The sequence below is a fragment of the Rana temporaria genome, chromosome 13, assembly GCF_905171775.1.
Source record: "Rana temporaria chromosome 13, aRanTem1.1, whole genome shotgun sequence".
Taxonomy (NCBI): Eukaryota; Metazoa; Chordata; class Amphibia; order Anura; family Ranidae; genus Rana; species Rana temporaria.
Window position 1 is genome coordinate 98,750,464 of NC_053501.1, and position 8,186 is coordinate 98,758,649.

The following is an 8,186-nucleotide window of genomic DNA, read 5'->3' on the forward strand; positions in this document are numbered from 1 at the left end:
TTATGGCGTCGAGGCTTCACTATGTCCTGTTCCACCGGTTGGTGGCTTATCACGCTGGGGGCATAGTTAGGTTGGGATGGTCACTTCAGGTATCTGGCACATTGGCATACAGCTTGTTTATTTCACTCACGTCATTTCATTCCACATTTCGCTTCCTATTCTTTACCTGACACGGTTTCAGGTATCCAGGGCCTGAGTGTTCGTTTTTAATTGCCCGCACGCCTCGGGTGACTCGGTCCTTTGCTTTTTCACTTCCGGCACTTTCGGTTATCTACACAGGTGCCAGATCCACTTGGGGTTTCGTGGTTAGTCACTCACTTACCAGTTCTATGTCACAACTTGTCACATGTCCTGGGCGGGCATGTTTTCGGCTAAATCTTTCATTCTATCCCCCCTGCGCTAGGTCATGTCCCAGGCGGGAGACATCGAAGAGGGGTCAGTCGTTCTTCCTTCCCTGGGTGAAGCATCTGAACATGAAAGCACGCCATCTATGAGGGCCTGGACCATCCCCAGATTGGTGGCGGAGCTCCAGCGCAGGGGTATCTCCTACCCATCGGCTGCACGCAAGGCGGAGTTATTCAGACTCTTATTCCCTAGGGCTTCAAGTGCCGCCCCAGAACAAGTGACTTTGCGCTCAATTGGGGCCTCGCTCACGCTCATCCACTCCTCGCTCAACGTCCTGGCGACAGGTTTTCAGGAGCTACGGGCCAGAGTGGAGGTCCTCGAAAGCCCTCCTTGCCTGTCTCCTGCAGCTCCTGTCGTGCCCGCTTCATCAGCTGACCCAGTGTCCCCCGTGGTTGGCCCAGTCCCTGTAGGTAAGACCGCGGGTTCCCTTTCAGTCACTCCCGCCTATTTCGTGCCGGCCAACATTAAGAAAGACATTCTGGACAGGAAGGATGTCAATTTAGCCTCCCTCTTGATCGCAGCTCACGATGTTGCGGACAATAAATCATACGCTTGCGGCGACGTCTCAGTGGTAGTTAAGTCCAGGGACCATAGACTTAGCCGCAAGCTCTCCGTCCCTGAATTCGTGTTAGCTTTTAGTATCTATAGGGATATTATCTGTTCGGTCAGTCCTCAGAGGAGGGAGGAGTTGGATTTATATTTATACGCGGTCGTAGAGCTGGGCTATAAATATGGCGGGTCGGCATTTTACGACTACCATCGGTCGTTTTCTGCAAAAGCGGCAGCCGTATTCATCCAACATCAGGCTATGACCGACTGGAGCGTGGTAGATACGGAACTTTTTTGTCGGCATTTCGCAGGACTAAGGTCTCCGGTCTGCTCCACGTGCCAGTCCTCCACCCACACGGCTTACTGGTGCCCTCTCATGGGACCCCCTGCTGTGCCAGGGCCTTCCAGAGCTTCCTCTAGTTTATTGCCGACCCCTAGTACTTCGGCCTCTTTTGATAAACTCGGCAGGCCGATTCATTATCTGGGCAAATCACAGCTTTGTAACAATTTTAATCAGGGATCCTGTAATTACAGTCAGTGCCGCCTGCTGCATTTCTGTGCCACCTGTTACAGGGCACACCCCAAGTCATCCTGTACGCTTAAGCAAGGGAAGTCCTCATGACTAAGCCGTATCAATATTTCCGTCTTACAGTCCTGTTTGGCTTCCCACCCTTCCCCCTCCCTTTGTCAGTTTCTAGTTGAGGGGTTTGAGCGGGGGTTCCATACGGGCTTTATCACGCTGCCTCAGGGCACAAGGGTTTCATCATTGGGCCTTTCGCTTCCCCACCATTTTATCAGTGGAGGGTCAACCCTCTGGGCCTAGTTAAGGGAAAATTTTCTAATAAACTTCAATTAATCTATGATTTGTCAGCTCCTCATTGCTCTCGGGTACCCAGTTTAAACTCCTTGATTCCATCAGAGGAGTTTTCTCTGAAGTATGCATCAGTTGACCAGGCCATCCAGCGGATCATATGTATAGGTAGGGACGCTTGGTTGTCCAAAGCCGATATCTCGGATGCATTTAAGCTCCTTCCTATTCAGCCTTCCCTGTGGCAATGGCACGGTATCAAGTGGAGGGGTATGTATTTCTTCGCTACCAACCTTACGTTCGGCTCCAAGAGCAGTCCCTGGATTTTCAATGTGTTCGCAGATGCGCTCAATTGGATTCTCGTACATGAGGCAGGTTGTCAGGAGGTTTTACATTATCTAGACGATTACCTCCTGATTGAGAGTGCAGGACGTACGCCCTCCGACCTCCAGAAGCTGGTGGCGGTGTCTTCCGCTCTCAATGTCCCTTTGGCAAGTCAGAAAATGGAGGGCCCAGGCACCTCTCTCACCTTTTTGGGAATCATTCTGGATTCCCAGACCATGCAGGCAAGGTTACCAGCAGACAAGTTGGCCAGGATTAGGGAGCGGATACATGGGTTCACCGTGTCCCGAGTCACTTCCAGGAAAGATCTGCAGTCACTTCTGGGGATGTTAAATTTTGCTATGAGAGTGTGTCTATGTTCATACCCACAGTTTCGGAGTCATCATTTCAGGTGGTTACGGATGCCGCAGCCACTAAGGGGTACGCAGCCATTTTTGGTACCCATTGGCTGGCCGGACCATGGCCGGATGAATGTCGGGCAATTCCCGGGTTCGTCCGGACGTCGGCCTTGTTCGAGGTTTACCCCATAGTTGCTGCGGCTCAGGTATGGGGGCATTTGTGGACAGGCAACTCAGTGGTGTTCTACACAGACAATCAGGCGACCGCAGAGATTGTCAACAAGGGAAGGTCGGGGTCACTGTACATCATGGCCTTCATACGCAGGCTCATTTGGATTTCCCTTCAGTTTAAATTTCATATCCACTGTAGTTTTATTAGCGGGGTTCAGAATTCTGCTGCGGACGCCCTGTCACGGTTTGATATGTTGTCCTTCTTTCAGCAGGTCCCGGACGCAGACGTCTATGCCACACCGTCCCCACAGGTCTCCCAGCTGAGAATGGACTAAGCTTGCACTGGGCAGGGGCACTAGATTTGATTAACAAGTCACTGGCAAATAACACCAGGAAGGCGTACGGTACCGCCTGGAGAACATTCCAGACTTTCCTGGCACAGTATCCCAGGGTGGATCCATTTGACAATCAGTACCTCTTGTCGTTCGTGGCCTATTGTCACTTCCAGCTGAGGTTGTCCCATAGCACTATCAGGGGGTATCTGGCAGGCGTCCAGCATTTCAGTTCTCTGCTCCATCCTGGCAGGCAGTCTCTGTTTGCAGCTCATTCGGTCAAAGCAATCCTCCGAGGGATTCAGAAAAGCAGCCCACCAACCTCTACCAGCAGGTTGCCCATCACAGGGCACATCTTCCGGGCCATGTCAGATATGCTGTCTGGTGTTCCATTTGGGTTACTACCCAGTCTGGTGCTGAAGGCGGCTATTTATCTGGCTTTCTACGGTTTCCTGAGACCAGGGGAGTTTACCCGTGTAGGGGCCAACTCCCGTACTCTGGTAGTTAGTCAATTAGTTAGGTTCCCTGACCATTTTGTGTTGCGTTTGGAAGCTTGCAAAACACAGCAGACAGGGCCGGGTACCAATGTCCGGTATTTCAGGGTCGAGTCTGGTTGCTGTCCGGTTTCGGTCTTAGATTCGCTTTTGGCCCAGTTATCAGGGGTTCCCAGGGACAGTCCTCTTTTGCCATTTAATGGGGCCCCTCTCACTTCAGCACTGTTCATGAGATATTGCCGCACTCTTTTGGGGAATTTAGGTTTGAACCCCATGTCATATTCGGGTCATTCCTTCAGAATTGGGGCCGCCTCATCAGCCTCACGTCAGGGGGTCCCGGTTCACGTCATCAAGAGGTTAGGTAGGTGGAGGTCTGCATGTTACTCTAGATACATCCCGGAACCACTTACAGAGATGTCTCTGGCTTTTGCTCATCTGGCTGATTGATGTTCGGGTTAAATAAATCATCTACTCACATACATTTGTCCTAGTGTCTTTTGTTTTTGCCCCCTTTTAGGCATACTGACCTCGTGACCACGGCACACCTCAGGTCACTATTCATCTCACGTTATTCGTTTCCTAGTTCCCGTTAGAGGCTCCGAGTACAAGTTAGAAGGCGGGACGCAGGCCCGCCTACATTTGTAGGAGGGGCCTCGCCCTTTTTTAGCAGCGTCTTCGCCTCCTCCTACTGTCGGCTCGGCTTTTCGTTTATCCCACCCTCCCTTTCCCCTTTTTTAATTTATCTTCTTGTCCACCTTTTTCTTTTCTATTTCACATATCTTCTCGGGTATGCCCCCTTTTAGGCATACTGACCTCGTGACCACGGCACACCTCAGGTCACTATTCATCTCACGTTATTCTTTTCCTAGTTCCCGTTAGAGGCTCCGAGTACAAGTGGGACACAATCATGAAGTGGAACAAAATGTATTGGATATTTCAAACTTTTTTAACAAATAAAAAACTGAAAAATTGGGCGTGCAAAATTATTCAGCCCCTTTACTTTCAGTGCAGCAAACTCTCTCCAGAAGTTCAGTGAGGATCTCTGAATGATCCAATGTTGACCTAAATGACTAATGATGATAAATAGAATCCACCTGTGTGTCTGTATCAAGTCTCTGTATAAATGCACCTGCACTGTGATAGTCTCAGACAGGGCCGGATTAACAATGGGGCTGATGGAGCTGCAGCTCCAGGCCCCTTTTTTAAGAATTTTTTTTTTTAAGATCGAATTTGGGGGGTTGTAGCTCGATGACCAGAGGTCACAGAAACCCCACATTTGGGGGTAGGCATGGGAAGAGCTACCCCACAACTGGTTAAAATATGGGACGGCTATCATTTATGGTTCCGGAGATACGAGCCTGCTTGCACAGCCTGTCAGAAGCTACATTCAGAGCGGCCAATATAAATACAAGCTGACACACTACAGCAGACTGATAGGATCACAGGGCTTATAATAATTATTTGTATATTACTCATGGTAATTAACCCCTTGCCACCCAGGCCAATTCTGACACTTCTCTACTACATGTAAAAATCATCATTTGTTTTTTGCTAGAAAATTACTCTATGGTGGTCTTTGCACTTTTTATGTTGCAGGGTACAGAGCTGCACGATTCTGGCTAAAATGAGAATTGCAATTTTTTTGCTTAGAAGATAGATCACGATTCTCTCACGATTGTTGCGGCGTAACATCATCTTTCACATTAAAACAAAAAAAAAAATGGGCTAACTTCACTGTTTTGTTTTTATGGTTTTTATTATTCATTGAAGTGGGAAAATGCAGTGTGACATAAAATATTGCAGCAATAGCCATTGTATTCCCTAGAGTCTCTGCTAAAATATATATAATGTTTGGCAGTTCCAAGTAATTTTCTAGCAAATAATATTGCTTTTTAACTTAAGAAACAAGTGTTGGACTTTAAGTGGTTAAATTTAGCTACAATGTTAGTTAGTTACAATGTTTCATTTTGTTTACAAACTTCGCAGACTGCCCAGATTTGTTCTTTACACACAGAAGTTTATCCCTTTGATCTAAGAAGGAAGTGTCAGTTACAATGTTTCCTGTTAAAAACTTGGCAGACTGCCCAGATATTTTCTTTTGACAGCTGAAAGTCTCTCCACTTGTTATATGAAAGAATCAGCAAACTCTGCATTGAAGATCGTCAGGGGGGTTGAATCGAGATCACGATTTTTTTAACGATTAATTGTGCAGCTCTAGCATGGTATTTGTGCAGCAATTTTTCAAACATGTTTTTTTGGAAAAAAAATGTTTCATTCATTAAAAAAACAGTTAGTTAGTTAAGTTAGCACAATTTTTTTTGGTATCCTAAGCGATGCTTTACATTTTTTTAGGTTACATGTTTAGAGTTACAGAGGAGGTCTAGTACTAGAATTATTGTTCTCGCTCTAACGATCGTGGTGTATGTAACCTGTGTGTATCTGGCTCTGATACTACCAGTGCCTACCCAGCCACTGACTAGTATCTCTCCCCAGCCTGTCCCCACACACCCTCTCACCTGCTGACCTGTGGATGGGGGAATCACTCATGCAGTGTTATTGTGTTCTGCCAGTGCGTACAATGATCAGTGTTGCTAACTATAGCTGGCATCACTGATTGTTTTAAGAAAAAAAAAACAGGCTGGTTGTACTCAAGTTAATTAATAGATTGACTTGTGTAAAACCAGCTAGCCCATACATAGATTGACTATGTTTGGTCTCTGCATAATTGGCGCAATTTCAATCCATGTATGACCCGCTTAACCACTACTCAGTCCCTAAATATCCTTCCACTCCTGTACATAGTGCTCACTGTCATACTATCCACACTCCTCTCCTGTACATAGTGCCCACTGTCATACTCTCCACACTTCTCTCCTATACATAGTACCCACTGTCATACCCTACACACTCCTCTCCTGTACATAGTGCCCACTGTCATACCCTCCACACTCCTCTCCTATACATAGCGCCCACTGTCATACCCTTCACACTCCTCTCCTGTACATAGTGCCTGCTGTCATACACTTCTCTCCTGTACTTAGTGCCCACTGTTGCACCCTCCACACTCCTCTCCTGTACATACTGCTCACTGTCATACCCTCCACACTCCTCTCCTATACATAGTGCCCACTGTCATACCCTCCACACTCCTCTCCTATACATAGTGTTCAGTGTCATACCCTCCACACTCCTCTCCTATACATAGAGCCCACTATCATACCGTCTACATTCCTCTCCTGTACATACTGCCCACTGTCATACCCTCCACACTCCTCTCCTGTACATAGTGCCCCATCATACCCTCCACACTTCTCTCTGGTACATACTACCCTCTGTCATACCCCCTCACTCTTCCTGTACATACTGCCCATTGTCATACCCTTCACACTCCTCTCCTGTACATAGTGCTTTTTTCCGTACCCTTTGTACTCCTCTCCTGTACATAGTGCCCACTGTTAGACCCTCCACATTCCTCTCCCTCACCTGCACATACTTCCCACTTATATACCGTCCATACTCCTCCCCTATGTCGCTTACCCACAAAAACAGTTCTTTAAAATTATACTGAATACCCTCAATGTTACCAGCTCTAGAATGGACACACTTTTGTTAGTTCAACTAAAGGAAATATCAGTTCTCATATTTGTTCTGCCCCATTATTAGTACTCATTTAATTTTGTGATTACTACTATGATGTATAGAGGAACATCGGGGATCTCAGCTACTCTAAATATAGCACTTATATAAAAAAGTGGCCCTGAAAATATTTTTTAAATGTTGGCAACTGTGCACTTAGGCACTGCCCAAGGGCCACCGTCCACCGGGTCAGTAGGGGGCCCCATGAGAGGCTCCTGGGATCCTGTGATAATAAAGCGGTAGTAAACTTTCCTAAAATTACTACTTTTTAGAGGCCCTGGGGTAGGTTATGCCACAATGTACAAGTATGCACAGCATATTAGCACATTAGTGTACACTTCAATTTTCAGACTGAGCCCTCCAGTGCTGTGATGAATCAGGCGGGGCCCGGGCACTTCCATCTTCACCCGGTCTTCCTTCTGGGTTCTGTGCCTTTGGTCACTTGCCTTGTCTGGGCTGCGTTCATGTCATTTCCACGCATTTATTTATTATTTATTACACCCCATTCACACCTCCGCGACAAAACGCTCGACGCCGGCCGCTCGTGCCGCTGGAGGGGAGAATTCCAATTGCTGTCTATGAGATGGTTCACATCTCATAGACGCCGTACACCTGCGGCATGAAAAAAAGTCCCGAACCCTTTTTTTCAGGCAGCATTGGCGTTCGGCCATACAAAGCAATAGGAAGGATTTGTAAAAAAAAAGTTACACTATTCGCGGCAAAATACGCCGCGTACGCGGCGTTACTTGTCGCGGAGGTGTGAATGCAGCCTAAAAGGCCCCACCAAAATCCTCAGAACCAGGCCCATGATGTTCTTAATCTGGCCCTGTAACTATGTAACTGTGGGCCAGATTCATAGAACAGATACAACGGCGTATCTCCTGATACACCGTCGTATCTCTTGTTGTATCTATGTGGCTGATTCATAAAATCAGTTCCGCATAGATAGCCCTAAGATCCGACAGGTGTAATTGACTTACACCATCGGATCTTAGGATGCAATACTTTGGCCGCCGCTGGGGGGAGTTTGCGTCGTATTCCAGAGTCGGGTATGCAAATGAGGATTTACGGCGATCCACAAAGGTTTTTCCCGTTGTTAAGTCGGCGCAAG